At 46.2% G+C, this 17,559-nt stretch overlaps 1 long non-coding RNA gene across 1 annotated transcript in view; it reads right to left on the bottom strand.

Annotated features, from left to right (window-relative positions):
* Positions 1 to 2,735: 2,735 nt before the first annotated feature.
* LOC138247392 (uncharacterized) overlaps positions 2,736 to 17,559 on the bottom strand; it is a 63,182-nt gene continuing 48,358 nt past the window's right edge. Inside the window, exons 2-3 of the long non-coding RNA XR_011194483.1 lie at positions 4,595 to 4,693; positions 2,736 to 3,344 (exon numbers count right to left, since the gene is read on the bottom strand). This is a non-coding gene — a long non-coding RNA (uncharacterized lncRNA). The remainder of the gene's footprint in view (positions 3,345 to 4,594; positions 4,694 to 17,559) is intronic.

The raw sequence follows: 17,559 nt of genomic DNA, 5'->3' as shown, positions 1-17,559 counted from the left end.
GTAAGTGGCAGCACCAATGACAATTCAGAGAATGTTCCAGAAGTATCCGGATGGCTCAAAAGAGGTGTGTGTGTTTGAAAACCCATTGGTGTATTGGTAACGGAAGATGCACTAGGCTGGCAATAAAGTATTTGACTTGCCCTGTAGCCAGTGTGTCTGCCGAGTGTGTGTTCAGCGCAGCTGGCACAGTTCTCACAGTGAGAAGGCCCAGTCTCTCACCTCAAAATGTGGAGAGATTGACCATGATCAAAATGAACCAACATTTCATACCGCCTGATTACACTGGTCCCAAAGCACCGAAGGAGGATGAGGAGGAGGGGGAGGAGGATGAGGAGGATTGCTCAGAATCAAGTATGTTAGATCACCAACTTCTGTGTAACCACCTTTTGAGGATGAACTCTACTTCCCAAACTGAGTATGCCAGTGCCACCATAGAACATTTTAATTATTTCTCATTGAACTTCTTTCTTTTGTTCTTTGCAAAAAATAGCTAGTGGAACATTATGTTTGTGTGAGGTTTATGCTGCCACACCATTTTTTTGTCGCATATATGTCCGGATTGGGGTTGGGCCTCTGTGTAGTGAAGAAGCCTCCACACTCCCTTCAGGACATTGGAGACAATGCCTGCCCCCCTCATATGTCATTACCTAGCCTTTTTTTGCATCACCGTGCAGTGCTGCCCCAAAACATCACTGAATAAAAGACTGCCAGTGTCAATGCCAAATTCCAATGTATTGCTACCATCAAAGAGAGATAAACTTTTGTATCTACCACCGTGCTTGGATTGGAAGAGATAACTTCTAACTATTGCACCAAAGAGTGGTGATATATTGAGTGATTGTGAGTAAGGATTGATGATGTATGTGGTGGCAGACAGTGAGGGAGGGAGTTCAGCAAACTTGTAAACTTGGTTTTGATGATTTTCAATGATCAAGGTCTGAGAGGTGATCATTCTTCCTCAAAGTGTTTGACCTTTGAACCTAGCGAAATTTACCTGCAGAGTTCACTCTTTTTTTCTGGTTCTTCAGAGACCAGACCAGTAACTTTAGTTACCAAACAGAAATATACACAGAATACTCCAATTCAGTTTCTCTATTTGTGATTCAATAGCATTGCACTACAGAGATCTACCTCGCTTAGTTTGGGACTGGGATGAAGTTACTCAGGGGAAGGAGAATGGAAAGATTCAGGGCGGTTCTACCTCAACAGCTAGAAGGAGAAAGTCATTGACTTCAAAGAGAAACCATGATGATGCAGTAATTCTGAGGCCTAGTTCTCATGAAGCTCTGTGGGCTGTAGAGAGGTGTGTTAATCTGGAAAATGCTGCTCAGTGTGTGTTAATTGCTGGCTCAAACATGAAACTCCTCTTTATGTTTTGCTCTGCCTATGACTCTTCTCAGTACCCTCCTGACTCCTATGAAGCTTACCTTGCTTCCCTTTGTCCTTCACCTTTACTCTATAATACAGTTGCTGGTTTTCAACACTCCGGCCTTCTCCTAGTCCTTTACTGCAAGAACAAAACTTGGTGAAAGCTCAGCACTACAGCTTACCTACCGGACAAGTTCAGCAAGGCACCCAAGAGTGACAGATATTCATAATTTTTAGAACTGGGTGGGTTAACTTCAATCCTCTATAATTTGTTTTTTTCAAACCTAGTTGATAGATCATTTAGAGATATACTATCATGTGTCTCTCTGGGACTGACGGGCTGTTTGCAATGCGTTTGACTGGACTGTGTCATACCAATCCCTTCATCATTTCCTTCCACAGCAGGTTGATGATGGTGTGCTGCTCAGTGCTCCAATGAATATTGCTGTTGTTTATTTTGTGTAGTGTTTGTCTTTGTCTCATCTTGCCCCAAATCCCCTTTCCCATCCATTCAACAAGACCATAACTTTCTTCCCCGGGTTGTGTGATTTATTGAGGTCTGAATTAATTTTACACCATAAATGGGTCACACACTTCTGGGGTGGGTATGGTGAAAGTGACACCAACTCACTGCATGAACTTCTACTACCTGACCCATGTTTCACACCTGCCCCGTCAGCATCACCATTCAGGCCTTGTGTTGTGTGTTGCAAAAACGCTTAATAACCTTGTTCAACCACTCTTGACCCTGAGCCCATTTCTCCTGATTGTAGGTTTTAATTTCCTAATTTTAGTTTTCATTAAATGCTAGCTCCCCGTTGCTCAGAAGAAATTGATATAGATAGTTTTTATTATAATATCAGGTCTTCTTTGTTGTGTGTCAAGTACTATCATCAGATTTCTTTCAATCTAGTTGACAGTGATGGATAACCCTTTGATTAATTCTGCAGTTGGAGTTCGCATAGGTAGAAGTGACATCTTGTGTCTTCCCTGTTAGCGCTAACCTGCTACTACTACTGTGACCCCTTAAAATAAGATGCCACCTTGGGAAGCCCCTGCAGTAAGAAGTCTGAGGTATTAGCCCTCACTTCATCTATTCTTGTAAGAAAAGAACTATGGATTGAAGTGAACTCATTTAGTTAGTAATTAACTTCTACTGAAGATGATGTTGTTTGTGTGTATCTAGGTTTTTGTAGGCAAAATAGGCAATGACAATCACCCCCCTTTGTGGTGAATATAGTTGCAGAGGGCAGTGCAGCATGGGTATAAGTAAGTGACATACACTTTGGTAGCAGATTTAAAAAACAGGATACACAAAAAGAAAGCAGTGCAAACTAAAACACTAAAATATTGATTTGAAGCATAAATGAAGTGAAATGAATTATCCCATTTTATTTTTTTACAAATAGAAAACCCACCTCTTCCACCCACAACAGGTCCACCTCTCTCCTCAAACAAATGGCCCTGTCCTCACAAGTCCAACGAAAGTCCATAACAAAACAAAAGTCCAAAGAAAAAGTCCAAAGTGTAAATGAACCCCAGTCCCAACTTCCTTTCCCACCCTCTCCACCTACAACAAGTGTCCCTCCTACCAAAATAATTATTTTTAAAAAAGAAGTCTCCATGTGGGTCCGGAGGTTAGCCAGGGTTGCCTCAATGTGTGTCATCTGGCAGTTCAGGCATGTGAAGTGTTGCATGATGCATTGTTGGAAATTGTGGTCTGAGAGTGAGGGGCAGCAATGGTGGGACAGAGACGGGCTGATGCCAGCTTGCGGTGCACTGACAGTGCTGCTGGGAAGCTGGAGGCTCTGGTTGCTAGTTGGAGGAGCTAGAACTGGCCAGCATGTTGGCTGTTGCCTTGACCTTGTCTTCCTGAAGAGCCACCAGCCACAGATATTCATTGCGGATGCCCTCCAACCTCTGCTGCCACAGCTGAGCTGCTATCTCCTGGTGAGTATCATGTCCCCCAGGAATAGCTATAGCAGGAAAGAAAAAGGAAAATGTCAAATTATAAACAGTACTCTGTGCAAAACGATTTTTAAAAAACAGAGTGGCAAAGCAGTAAATTGCTGGTCCCCTAAGGCTACTAGAATTTGATGTGGCTCATTATGAGTCATGTGGCCATTATTTTACCCATACCAGCTTACTGTAATGACAAATGACAAAAGGATAACATTTGAACTGGCATGAATCTGTTATGGAAGCTATGAAATATTAATCACATATACATAAATGTGGTACATGCCAAAAGTGATTTTTCAATTTTTTTGTGGGTGGCTGAGACAGAACTTTAGAAAGAATAAAGGACTGAGGTACTAGGAGGTGACAGAGTGGGCACTCGAAGGGAGTCATGCATCGTTTGAAGTTTACAATGCATTGACAACTTTGTAAATGCTGCATTAACTGAGGCAGATGGACATTGTACAGACAACATGACTGTACTGCGGAATTGAACCACGCTGCAATTAAGTTATATCAGCATGGGCGACTAATGGGGAGGGAGGTATGATGATTGGTGGGAGGATGCATTTCAGCCTTGCTTAACAACTACAGTGAGTTAAGGGAGTAGACAGAAAATTAAAATACCCCCACTTTGAACCAAAGCTTTGATAACCATGCAAACCAAGTGAAGTAGGTGAGCAGACACATAACTCTCCAGGCGAGCTCCCTTATTTCTTGATACAACCAATTATCCATTCATCTTTTTATTCATCTATTCACCCTTTGATACCCACCATTTAAACTATACACTCACTCATCCAGTCTTTCATTATTCCAATCCAGCCATCCATATATGTACCTGTCCATCCATACTCATCTATCCAGTATCCACCCTTTCAACCACCCTTTCACCTATCCATCCATTTACCCATGCATTGTTTGTTACCATCCACCCATCCCCTCCCGAGTATCCTTTTATCTATCGACCCTTCAACCACTGGGTCACCCTTCCACCCCTTTTATCAATCCTTTCACCCACCCATGCATCTCCAATCACCTACACATCCCTTCCTTTCACACACACATCCTTTCACTCATATACCATTTCACCCATTCTTTCTCTTAGCCGACCATTCATTATGAGCTTTTGTCTACTGATTTGCAGAGAGAAGAGGCCATTAAGAACTCAACTCCTGCTGTAGCTGCTAAACGAGGGGTTTCACAAGCAACTCCCTTACTGTGAGTATACTAGTAATTGTCAGTGAGCAAGACCAATATGACTTACCAACTCCCGTCCCTGCTGCCACCGGTTTTCCACCTCCAACCGCTGCCATGTCTGGAGCACTGGTGCTGCTGCTGGCCCCTGCACTGGTGGTTGGTGTAGCTGGATTTTTTTTTACACATTTTAGAATTCAAAAAAATACAACCGCACTAGATCACTACAGTTTTATCTTCTTCTATCATTCACTTTAGGTTAATTATGTTAAACAAGCCAGGTAGGCAAATCAATCGCAAATGTTTTGTAATGGAGGGGCAAAGCTAAGTCACTGAACAGCAATAAAGGGGTGGAATATTTTGATCAATCCAGGAGGATCTATGGTGAGATTTTGGTTGGCAAATGCAATGGGCATGAGCAAGGCAAAGACAACCTTCACAAACATGCATAGAAAAGCTGACTTGGGCATGCAATCTTGTCGGTAGAGTACATGTCCTAACAATTTGTCCTCTTAAGTACCAGTCCACAAGAGATATAAGGGGAGAAGGGAAAGCTAAGCTTAGTACCAAAGCAGAAGAAAACTAGTACAGACAGGAGGAAGTCAGGTACAAAAACATGAAGAATAGCTAAATGCAGGGATAAGAAGAATTAACAAAGCTTAATTTTTGGCGCTACCACAGATTTGAGACTTCTTGTAAAAGTGCGGCAGCGTCAAAAGCAATGGGTGTTGCAGTGGAACACCCAGAGCAACACCCATTACATGCCCCTCTGATTTAGAAAACTCTGTCAGAGTGGCATTATGCCACAAAAAGTGATGCTCCGGTGGCACTAGGGCCTTGTAAATGTGACCCTAAGAGTTTTGCACACTTCTGTCATTGGGCTATACTTGGGATACATTTAGGTGATATTTGTGCTATATTTGGATTTCTTTTGCCTGATGGCCTTCTTGGGAGAGTTATTTGTTATGAAGCTCCTAATCACCTCATTCACTGCAGCATCCTCAGTAGCAAATGCTTTCAGTTTTCCACTTCAATTCCATCAAAATGGTGGTCATATGTGCCAAACTTTTGCCATAACTTCAGAATGTTAGCACTCTAGATGCTCATTAGAACACTGTAGCAAACTGCTGATCTCCAGGGAGTTACCTGGCAGTCTGTTGCTGGTGTTGACAGTGCTTGTTTCAGTCTGCATGTCAAAATTTTTTAATTAAATGGAATAGGAAGATATTTGAGAACTCACTTAAAACGTGTCCTAATTTTTCTTTCTACAGCCCCAACCATAACTTCTATGACAAAATAAAACCCATCATTGTGTTCCTTTCTAAATTAACTATTTTATGTTTTACCCATTTGATTAAATCAAGATGGCTTCATGTGTGTCACACTTTTGTCATAATTAGTACTTTTATTGCTCTAGTTGTTCTTTAGAACACTCTGGGCGACTGCAGTAGAAGACAAGGGAATCAACTGACAGGCTGCTTCTTTGGGAAGTACAACAGGAAGATATTTGAGAACTCACTTAAAACAAGTCCTAATTTTTCTTTCTACAGAACTAATCATAATGGGCCAGATGTACGAAATTCCGAGTTTGCGACTCGGGAATGGGCATCGCGATGTGCTTTTTGCATGTCGCAAACAGCGAAATTCGCTGTTTGCGCCATGCAAAAAGTTTTGTACATCTGGCCTAATTTCTTTGACAAAATGTACCCCCTCATTATGCTCCTTTTTAAATAAATGTTTTAAGTTTTGCCAGTTTGATTCTATGAGGATGATTTCAGGTGTGCCACACTTTTGTCATAAGTAAGACTGTTTGTGCTCTAGTTGTTTTTTAGAACACTCTGGGAAGCTGCAATAGAACACAACAGAATCAACTGACAGGCTGCTCCTGTTGGAAGTACATGTTTTACTGAGAATGTCGGACTTTATTCTCATTTGCTGTGAAAGTGTGAACTTACAGATAATATTCTCTCATTTTAGCTTCTGGAGCATCTTCCATAACCTCAATGAGAAAACCACTTGAAAACAGCTTTCTCTCAAACATGATTCATGAAGTCCCAGCAGATGGCTTATTCACAGGGTAAAATCACCTACGCAACAGATGAGTTATGTTGTAACTAACATCTTTTATCACCCTTTATACATTCTCCTTTTTGTGACCCTCAAAACCTGCCATTTATTACAATGCATTTCAACGGGGTGCTATCAAGTACATCGGTCCTAAGATGGCTGCCATCACTTTCTGGTTGAATTGCTGGCAGACAATCACAGACATTTCTTTTTTGTTTAATATCCCAAAAACTACTAAATAAATTTGCACAAAATCACAACCAATTCTGAACCAAGAGCTAGCTTTCTGCCACATTTGGTGAAATTTCATCCAACAGTTTAGGCTGTAGTCATGTTTAAAGTCCCTATGAGAAAATGCTTGAGGAAAATGCATTTTCGATCTCTTTTTCTCAGCCCCCACTTGACAGATCACCCCAAAACTTTCAAGGCAGCTGCTGAATCGACTATTGCATTAGTATTGAAAATTTCAGGAAGATCCAGCAAATGGCACAAAGATATTGGCACAACAAAAAACGATTTTCCTATGTAAACTAGGTCATAACTATAAATACTTACTGCGACTGCCAGTAAGTAATATATAACGGTGTATCTATATATATACATATATGTTTAAATGTATGTATATTAGAAATGTGTAATAATGTTAAGTAATTCACAATACTTTTTCAATACATCCATATTTTTAACCTATATTTTTAACTGTAGTATGGTTTAAAAAAAAGTAGATGGAGTATACTTTAGTTTTAATAATATGTGAACTATTTAATATTAAAAATTATAAGTAATTGCATTCAATTAATTTTAAAACATTAATTGCCAAACGTGATGGATATCCCATCTGCCCTAGTACAATGTCCATAGGTTTTAATGAAATGGTAATACGGCAGACGGGATAGCCATCATGTTTGTGACGGAGTAACCTTTTCCGCCAAACTCTAAATCAGGTTCTAAATAGTTAATAGGAAAATTTAAGTATTTTGAGAAGGGTGGAGAATAGAGATAGTAGTTTTTTGTTTTTTTTAAAAGTTTGGGTGCTAGTTACTAGACACTGTAAATAGGAAGTAGGGGATTTTAAGTATTAAGGGGTGGGTAGTGTATGGGGTAGTAAGGGGCTTTTAGGGTTCTGGGATGGGTAATGTATACAGGTCATGAGGAGAGTGAAAGATTTTAAGTTTCAGGGAGGGATGGGGTTTTGGGTGACTGAGGGGCATTGAGGTTTCTGAGATGGGTTGTAAAGGGTTAGTGAGGTTTTTTTTAGGGTTCTGTGATGGGTAGTGTATTGAGTTAGTAAGGGGTTTTAGGTTTGAGGGATAGGTAGTGTATAACGGGAAATGAGGGTTCACGGATGGGTGTGTTACCCTAGATTGTTTTTAAAAGAGACGAGAATCAAGCACAAAATCTAGCCTCACCACAGAGGAGGAAATGTATGCTTAAAGAAACAAAGGAACAAGCAATATCTTCTGAAACCACTACAAATAAGATAAAGCAACTTTATTATCTGATAAGAAAGGAAGTTAGCATGTGATTACATATTACTAATTTGATAGAGTACCATAAAGTAAAAAGGATACTACATTGCTTAAGAAAATTCCAGAAGGCAGCATTATGTAAATGCAATAGCAAATTTGTTGAACACTGGAATTCTGTCTTAAATGAGTGCTCACTTGATTTGACTTTGTTAATTGTAGAGGAGTTATCAAAGGTTCTAATGGAAATACACAAGGAAATAGAACAATTAAAGAAGAAATCAAAGAAAAATCAGAAGGGACTAATTGGGCAGAGTTCTGGGTGACAATAATCCGCAAGTGACAATACACACCAAAGAAATTTAAAAAAATAAGAAAGTTCAATAGAGACACCATTGAATATGAGCTGGGATAGGTGTACAGCTGGGAAGAAGTATATGCTAAAAAGAAACAAATCAGAAAGTATTCCAGGGAGACATCCACATTAGAAGAAAAATACACAAATACGACAAACAGCACATGCTGAGAAGACACAGTAGCAAAGGACTGAAAACAGCATACTGATGCCGAATACATCAGAAATTATTAAGTTTCTAGCCACAAGCCCTGCTTCAATCAAAAAATCCATAGGTCAAAAGGGATGATTGAAAAAAAGAAACAGCGTTGAGAAGTTATGAAAAATATTTTGGAACAAAGGATAACACAATGGAGTGACTAAGATATTGGCAAAGGATTTGCATTTGGCATTCAAACTGTCAGAAAAATGTGGATCACTGGTGGTGATGAACAACCACATACTGTACTACAATGCCTATATTGGTCTTGATTAGGGGTGGGCAAAGAATTCCTCTTCCTCTTTGCTCTGCGCAAAGTTCAGAAAACTCCCTGAAGTACCGCGGAGCATAGTTTTTTCTCTCTCTCTCACTAAGCGACAGACATCACTAAGTTGGTGAGCGCGCACAAGATTTCTGAACACGAGTGGTTGTGGCAGGCCACAACTGCTCACGATGAGAAAGCTGCCGCTCACGTTGAGGAAGCTGCCGCTCAAGTAGAAAATTTACTGCAGCGGCAGAAAGAAGTTAGGACCCTCTGGCACTCCACATGATTCCATTCACACTGATTTTAGAGTATGGGAGAAGCTCCCACACTGAAAATCAGTGCAAACAGAGGACTTACCCAAACTCCGCCGCTAGCACTTTGCCCAGTTCCGCGTAACAGAACTCTGTGAACTCCGTCCAGACCTCGTCTTGACAAAGTCCTTCTAAAGGTTTGGAAATCATTCTAACTAGTATTTTGTCCATGGCAGAGGTGATTAAGGGTATTATCACCATCATCATTGTTATGATTATTATATCATTTAATTGATAAAGAGCACAAATAGCCCTCAGGATCTCCTGGTGCTGCGCTGGGTACAAAATGGAAAAAGTGTTGCCTCACAGTTTCAAATGCAGAAAAGGAGTGTTTTACTCAAGAAAACCCGAAACAGCCCAAGATATATATGTTGCCTAAACATGTAAAGATGGAATAATCCTCCATTCAGATCAATTGTATCCAGGACTGGATACCACCTTAAACCCATAGGCAACTACACTGACTACCTTCATCAACCGCTAGTACAAAAAATACTGGATTATATCAAAAACACCACTGATTTATCTAATAAATTAGAAACACACAATCCACAAATCTGTGAAAAATTTGGCTCTACATTGATTAAATAAATCACTCTACACATCTATCAATCATGACTTGGGTTAGGAGATGGTAGAATGGGCAGTCCTCAAGGAATGAAAAGTATATGTCTACAACCAACTAAATAGAACTTCCTTGCAAAACCGTGCAGCTCCCAGCTATGCAAACCTCTTCACAATTAAATTAGAGGGCTAGCACATCCTCAATAATGAAATATGGACCAAAGAGCCCATTACATAATATAGGTTCATTTATGATATATTAATCATGTGGCGAGACAACAGGAAAACAGGAGTATCACATTCAAATATAACCTGAGAGAATAGAGAATAACAAACCAGGATGTGCTGGTAGTGGTTGAGATTGAGACAATCAGTATTGCTATTTATAGTAAACCGAGAGAATAGAATAACTTTTTCCATTACAATAGCTTTCATTAATGTTCTCTTCAGAAACATCGTCCGTACTTCCATATTTTAAAGACTTATTATATGTATTTTTTTATACATATTGGTGGTCATTACCACCCTGGTGGTCGGTGTTAAAGCGACGGTAAAACCTCCAACAGGCCGGCGGTAAAAAAAAAGGAATCACGACCGTGGCGGAAACCACCAACATAGACAGCCACTTTAACACTCTGATCGCCATGGCAGTACAAACAAACACTGCGCCGGTAACCGCCAACAGACAGGCGGAAGACAATGTACTGCCCACAGTATTACAACAGTCCAATCCGCCACCTTTTCCGGGGCAGATTCACTGCGAACAAAAACACAGTGGAAACAGGACTTGGAAGGGAAAACGCTCACCTGTACACACCCCACGATGAACCAGGATGCCATGGAACCGGAACTCCAGATACTCCCTGCCTTTGTCTTCCTGCTCCTCTACCAGGAGCACGAACGCCGGTGGCGAAGACCACGGTGAGTACTGCACCTACGACACAGGGGAGGGGGGAGGGACAAAAGAGTGACACACACACACAACACGCAACACCCCCACCCTCACCCACGAAAACACACACACACTAATACATCATGATACATTAAAGTTACACCCCCCAGACCCCTGAAGAAATACAAAGACAAAAGGAAATGATTTGAACGTTTGTAATCTATTAAAATCCAGTACTCAAACATATATATTTATACACTATAAACAAATATATAAACCAAGACTACAAGTCCAAGGTATTCTACCATTAAAGTCTGTGTACCACTGGGCCAAAAATGCATGGGCGAGGCCCACACACGATACCTGATCAAAACGGAGAGAACACTGCTGGGGCATCAGATATCAAAATACAACAGGCACCTCAGGGGGAAGGGAAGGGGGGGCACCTCAGCCAGATGAGTGCACGACTCTAGATCCACGAGGGGGCTCCATGCCCATTGATGTATCCTGGGGAGTGCAAAGCCACAGTCTCTCAAATCTCTACAGTGGGTGGGTTGCCCACTGATTTATCCTGGGGAGTGCAAAGCCACAGTCTCTCAAGTGGGTGGTTTGCCCACTGCTTTATCCTGGGGAGTGCAAAGCCACAGTCTCACAAGTCTCTCCAGTGGGAGGTTTGCCTACTACTTTATCCTGGGGAGTGCAAAGCCACAGTCTCACAAGTCTCTCAAGTGGGTGGTTTGCCCACTGCTTTATCCTGGGGATTGCAATGCCACAGTCTAACAAGTACCTCCAGTGGGTGGTTTGCCCACTGCTTTATCCTGGGGAGTGCAAAGCCACAGTCTCACAAGTCTCTCCAGTGGGTGGTTTACCCACTGCTTTATCCTGGGGAGTGCAAAGCCACAGTCTCTCAAGTCTCTCAAGTGGGTGGTTTGCCCACTGCTTTATCCTGGGGAGTGCAAAGCCACAGTCTCTCAAGTCTCTCAAGTGGGTGGTTTGCCCACTGCTTTATCCCGGGGAGTGCAAAGCCACAGTCTCTCAAGTCTCTCAAGTGGGTGGTTTGCCCACTGCTTTATCCTGGGGAGTGCAAAGCCACAGTTTCTCAAGTGGATTACAGTCTCCACTGGTTCTGGAGGGTGCTTGGTGCCCAGATTGCTTCATCCTGCCAAGGACTGAAGTAGTGGATGTGATACTCCAGTGGTTCTGGAGGGGGCTTGGTGCCCAGAGTGCTTCATCCTGCTCGTGGCGGCCCCAGTAGCGTCAGAGATTTTGGCGCTCATTGTCCTGCGGTGCTGGTGGCGGCGGTGTCCTGTGAAGCGGTGCTTGTGGCGGCGGTGTCCTGTGAAGTGGTGCTTGTGGTGGCGGTGTCCTTGGCAGCGGTGCTGGTGGCGGTGATGTCCTGTGAAGTGGTGCTTGTGGCGGCGGTGTCCTTGGCAGCGGTGCTGGTTGCGGCGGTGTCCTTGGCAGCGGTGCTGGTTGCGGCGGTGTCCTTGGCAGCGGTGCTGGTGGCGGCGGTGTCCTTGGCAGCGGTGCTTGTGGCGGTGGTGTCCTTGGCAGCGGTGCTGGTGGTGTCCTTGGCAGCGGTGCTTGTGGTGGTCTTGTCCGCAGTGCAGGTTTTCGGTGACTTGCCTGTCTTTCTGTGCCCCTTCCCCACTTTGGATGGTGGCGCAGCTGTCTTCCCACTCCCAACTGTACTCCTGGGAGAGCCCTTGTTGGTAGATGTTTTGCCTTTCTCCCGCCGGGTACTGGACAACTTTTTATGCTTTTGAGGTGGGGGACTGTCCGTGGTCTGGCTCCTTGGAACACTGGCTGCCCTGCTGCTTGGCGCACTCCAGAAGCCGGTTACTGCTGGCACCACTGTTCCCGATAATGTTGTGGCTGAGGTGCTGGAAAGGCGGGCCCTAGGGGACTGATGGGGTGGGGGAGGTGAGGGGAAGAGGTCAAGGTTGGACAGGAAAAGTTTTTGGGACACACTGGTATGGGTAGATGGAGGGGGTTTGAGAGTGGAGGAAGAGGTAGTGGTTGTAGGAGGTGTACGTTTGCTGACTTTGGGTGAAGGTGCATGGGCTGGAGGCTGTCGTGAGGTGGATGGCTGTTGGCTGGGAGAGGACACAGGGGATGTGTGAATGGTAGTGGGGGTGGTGAGTGCATGTGAGCGGGGTGTGGTGATGGGTGTGCTGGTGATGGATGTAGTGGCTGAAGATGTAGTGCATGCAGGTGTGAGTGGAGACGAGACAGGGAGGGAGGAGGGAGACGTGGAGGAGGGGGACACAGTGGAGGCAGTGGATGTTGGTATGTGTGCATGGGTATGATGCTTGTGTGAGTGCCTGTAGGATGTGTGGTGCTTATGTTTGCCAGAGCTTCCCTTGTGTGTTGAGGTGTGTGCATGCTGGTCTGATGTTGTGCTTGGGATAGGCTGAGGTACAGGGGTTTGAGTCTTGGTAGAGGAAGTTGGAGGGGGGAGGCTGGACACAGGGACAATGGCTGCCAACAGTGCTGAGGCCAGAGTCTGAAAAGCTCGCTGTTGGGCTGCCTGACCAGAATGAATGTCCTCCAGGTATGCATTGGTCTGTTGCAACTGCCTCTCTACACCCTGGATGACATTCAAAATGGTAGACTGCCCAACAGTGAGGGACCTGAGGAGGTCAATGGCCTCCTCACTGAGGGCAGCAGGGCTGACTGGGGCAGGGGCTGAGGTGCCTGGGGTGAAGGAGATGCCCACCCTCCTGGGTGAGCGGCCACGGGGCACACGCTGAGGGGCTGCTGGGAGGGCAGTGCTGGTAGGGGCGTGGCGGCTGTACCTGTAGATGCGGTGGGCACAGAGGGGCCCACCACCGCAACGCACCGCAACGGAGCTCCCATCAGAGGAGATGTCCGTGTCACTGGTCTCAGCTTCTGTTCCCGCCACATAGCTCCCCTCGCCCTCCGTCCCACTGGTGGCTTTAGACTCCATTGTGTCACCCTCCAGGACCATGTGGGATGCAGCACCCTCCTGCTCCGGTGCCACTGCTCCTCCGCCTGATGATGCTAATGCACACAAGAACAGGGAGACCACAAAAAGGGCGGGGTGACAGAAAAAAGACATGTTGAGTGCATGCAATACCGCTACAGTTGGCGGACACTACAGCCCCCTGCCGTACGCCGTGCACTTTGAGTTCCCTAATTAATCACAGGGACATGAAGTACAAGGCCTATGCCCGATTGCTGCACACATGGAAGTCACAGAAGCCTGACTAGGTGTAGTTGGCTCTGAACACAGGTGGGGTGGTGTGCCACATGGCCTGCTTTACGATGGGACCTTGCCTACTAAACTCGCATTGGCCTAGGGGAACTCACAGCCCACCTCCCCCACCCAGACACCTCCACTGCGCACAGAATCAGCTGAAAGAGAGTGTACTCACCCCCTTGTGGCTGCTGTGATGCCCTCAAGCACCCATCCAACTCCGGATACGCCACCACCAGGAACTGGAACATCGGGGGGGTCATGGTGCGACGGGCACCCCTCCCACGTTGGGTGGCCATCCCCAGGTGGGTCTCCGCCGTCTTGTTGCTCCAGCGGCGAATGTCCTCCCATCTTTTCCGGCAGTGGGTGCTCTGTCTGTGGTGGACCCCCAGGGCCCGGACTTCCTTGGCGATGGCACACCAAATATCCTTCTTCTGGTGGGCGCTGACCTACAGGAATAGTACAGGGGAAAAGGAGAAGATATAACCGTCTGCACTGTCACAGTCATTGGCCCGCATCACTACCCTTGCCATGACGCACATGCACTCACCGTCGTTTCATGCACTCCTCAATCTCCCCCCCCCCCACTTATCTTCCATCCGCACCACTCCACACAGGCTTTGCCCATTCGGCATGCTCACAGTGTACTTACCTGTTTGTCTGGAGGACCGTAGAGTAGCGTGTACTGGGGGAGGACCCCATCCACTAGTTCTCCAACTCCTTCGTGCTGAAGGCAGGGGCCCATTCCCCAGACACCTGAGCCATTGTCTCTTCCAGACTGAGGTCACAGCAGCGCTTGCAGTGTAGGTCCTCTCCTGTCGAAGATCAGGTATCAAGTGAGTGAACAGAGAGAAAATGGCGGTGGCGTCGGCGGCTGTGCGAACCGTCACCGCCGGCGTACATCCTCATTGGCTCCTCAGACCCATAGGGTCCAATGTTAACCAATGCAGGATTGCGCCGCGGTCTTCGAGCGCCTACCGCGACGGTGTACAACGCCAGATCAGGCAGACGCCATTTCAGGGTGCCACATGGCATTAATTTTAAATGCGTCACACATATCTAGGCCTTGCATTCACACTAATACAGGCACATAGCGGTTTGAAAAAAATGAGGAATAAAGTTGTGTTTACGTACCTCAGTTTTGGGTGACTTTCTGCTCGCTGTTCTCCTCCATACAGCACGTCCACTGGGGCAGGTGAGGAGGTGGCGGCATCCTCCGGTGTACAGACCGCTGGTGGACCTGTCGACAATGGAGGAGCGACATGTAATTGTAACCTACAGACTTGATCGTGCCACAATCCTGGAACTGTGTGCCCAGTTGGAGCCAGACCTGATGTCAGCTATCCGCCATCGCACAGGAATCCCCCCTCTATTGCAGGTGCTGTCAGTTCTCCATTTCCTGGCAAGTGGGTCTTTTCAAACTACAGTGGCCATAGCATCAGAGATGTCCCAGCCTATGTTCTTCAACGTGTTGTCCAGAGTGTTGTCTGCCCTGCTGAAACACATGTGCAGCTACATCGTTTTTCCTCAGGTGGAGGATTTGCCAACAGTGAAAGGGGACCTCTATGCCCTGGGACATATCTACAACATCATAGGTGCCATTGATGGGACACGTGTGGCCTTGGTACCCCCCACAGGAGTGAACAGGTGTACAGAAACCGGAAGAGTTACCATTCAATGAATGTGCAGATGGTGTGTTTGGCCGACCAGTACATCTCCCATGTGAATGCCAAGTTTCCTGGCTCAGTGCATGACGCTTACATTTTGAGGAATAGCAGCATCCCTTATGTGATGGGGCAACTCCAAAGGCACCGTGTGTGGCTATTAGGTGAGGACATGGAGCCTATACAGTGTGACTAGTTGTCTGGGTCTGGGATGTCCCTAGGAGTTAGTGTGTGTCTAACAGATTTCCCTCGACATTTGCAGGTGACTCTGGCTACCCCAACCTGTCATGGCTACTGACCCCAGTGAGGAATACCATGACAAGGGCAGAGGAACGCTACAATGAGGCCCATGGGCAAACTAGGAGGGTTATAGAGAGGACCTTCGGCCTCCTGAAGGCCAGGTTCAGGTGTCTCCACATGACAGGTGGTTCCCTATTCTACTCACCAAAAAAGGTGTGCCAGATCATCGTGGCCTGCTGTATGCTTCATAACTTGGCTTTGCGACGACAGGTGCCTTTTCTGCAGGAGGATGGTCCAGATGGAGGTGTTGTGGCAGCTGTGGAGCCTGTGGACAGTGAAGAAGAGGAAGCAGAAGAAGAGGACATCGACAACAGAACCACAGTGATTCATCAATACTTCCAGTGAGACACAGGTAAGAAGACATCACTGCCTGCTACATCTGAGATGATTGTTCGACCTCTCATCTGTCTGTCACTTTCACCCAGTGTATGGACTCTGAGTTGTCCCTTTCCCTTTCAGTTTCACAGATGTGGGTCCCACTGTGTGACATCTGCTTTGTTTCCGCATGGACTAGAGCTGTGTGACACAGGTATGTTGACAGTACAATGGATATAGCATTTTAACACATTTTCGAAAGCACAGACTGACTCCAGATTGTTTTGTGCTTTAACGGTGTTTATTTAAGTGCTAAATATTGGAGGGTGTTGTAAAATGGTCAGGTGTGATGGTGGAGGAATGTCCATGGCAGAGTTCAGTCTATTAGTCTCACAGGTGCATTGTCCAAAGGGGTATGGGAAGTGGAGCTGGGGCAGTTGATGGATGGACAGGGTGACAAAGTGGGACAGAATAATGACAATCAGGGTGGTCCTATTTCTTGGCAGGGGTCTTGGCATTGTTCTCTGCCTTTGTCCTGGATCTCATGGACCGCTTGTGTGGTGGTTCTCCATCTGCAGGGGGTGAGGTGCTGGTGTCGTGATCCTGTGGCGGTGCCTCCTGTCCACTGGCGCCGGCGGAGGTGGTGGGCAGTTCATCGTCCTGGCTAGTGTCAGGGGCCCCTTGTTGTGCCACAGTGTCCCTCCTGGTGTTGACGAGTTCCTTCAGCACCCCAACAATGGTGCCCAGGGTGGTGTTGATGGATTTGAGTTCCTCCCTGAACCACAAATACTGTTCCTCCTGCAGCCGCTGGGTCTCCTGAAACTTGGCCAGTACCGTTGCTATCGTCTCCTGTGAATGGTGGTAGGCTCCCAGGATGTTGGAGAGGGCCTCGTGGAGAGTGGGTTCCCTGGGCCTGTCCTCCCCCTGTCTCACAGCAGCCCGCCCAGTTCCCCTGTGTTCGTGGGCCTCTATCTCCTGAACCGTGTGCTCACTACCACTGCCCCCAGGTCCCTGGTGTTGTTGGGGTGGTGGGTTTGCCTGGGTTCCCTGTAGTGGTGGACACACTGCTGCTTGACGTGTCCTGGGGACAGAGGTATGGGCCCTCTGGGTGGGTGCTGTGCTGGTGTTTCCAGAGGGGGGAGGCTCTGTTGTGGCTTGTGCCAGTGTGAGGGGAACCGACTGTCACGAGGTCCCAGATGGGCCGGGGTGGTCATCTAGATCCAGTTGGACAGAGCTGCTGTCATCACTGTGGGCCTCTTCTATGGGTGGAGTGGACATGTCTGGAACCTCCTGTCTGGTGACGTTGGGTAGGGGTCCTTCAGGGGTGTAAAGGCATGATTATTGCATCTGTGTGTGCCATGGTGTGCAATGGGTGGGTGACCCTGTAACCCAGTGCTTGCATTCTTGTGTGGGACCT

The sequence above is a fragment of the Pleurodeles waltl genome, chromosome 7, assembly GCF_031143425.1.
Source record: "Pleurodeles waltl isolate 20211129_DDA chromosome 7, aPleWal1.hap1.20221129, whole genome shotgun sequence".
In the NCBI taxonomy this organism is placed as follows: domain Eukaryota; kingdom Metazoa; phylum Chordata; class Amphibia; order Caudata; family Salamandridae; genus Pleurodeles; species Pleurodeles waltl.
Note: the sequence above shows the minus strand (reverse complement) of the source record. Positions and strands in the feature narration are given on the sequence as shown.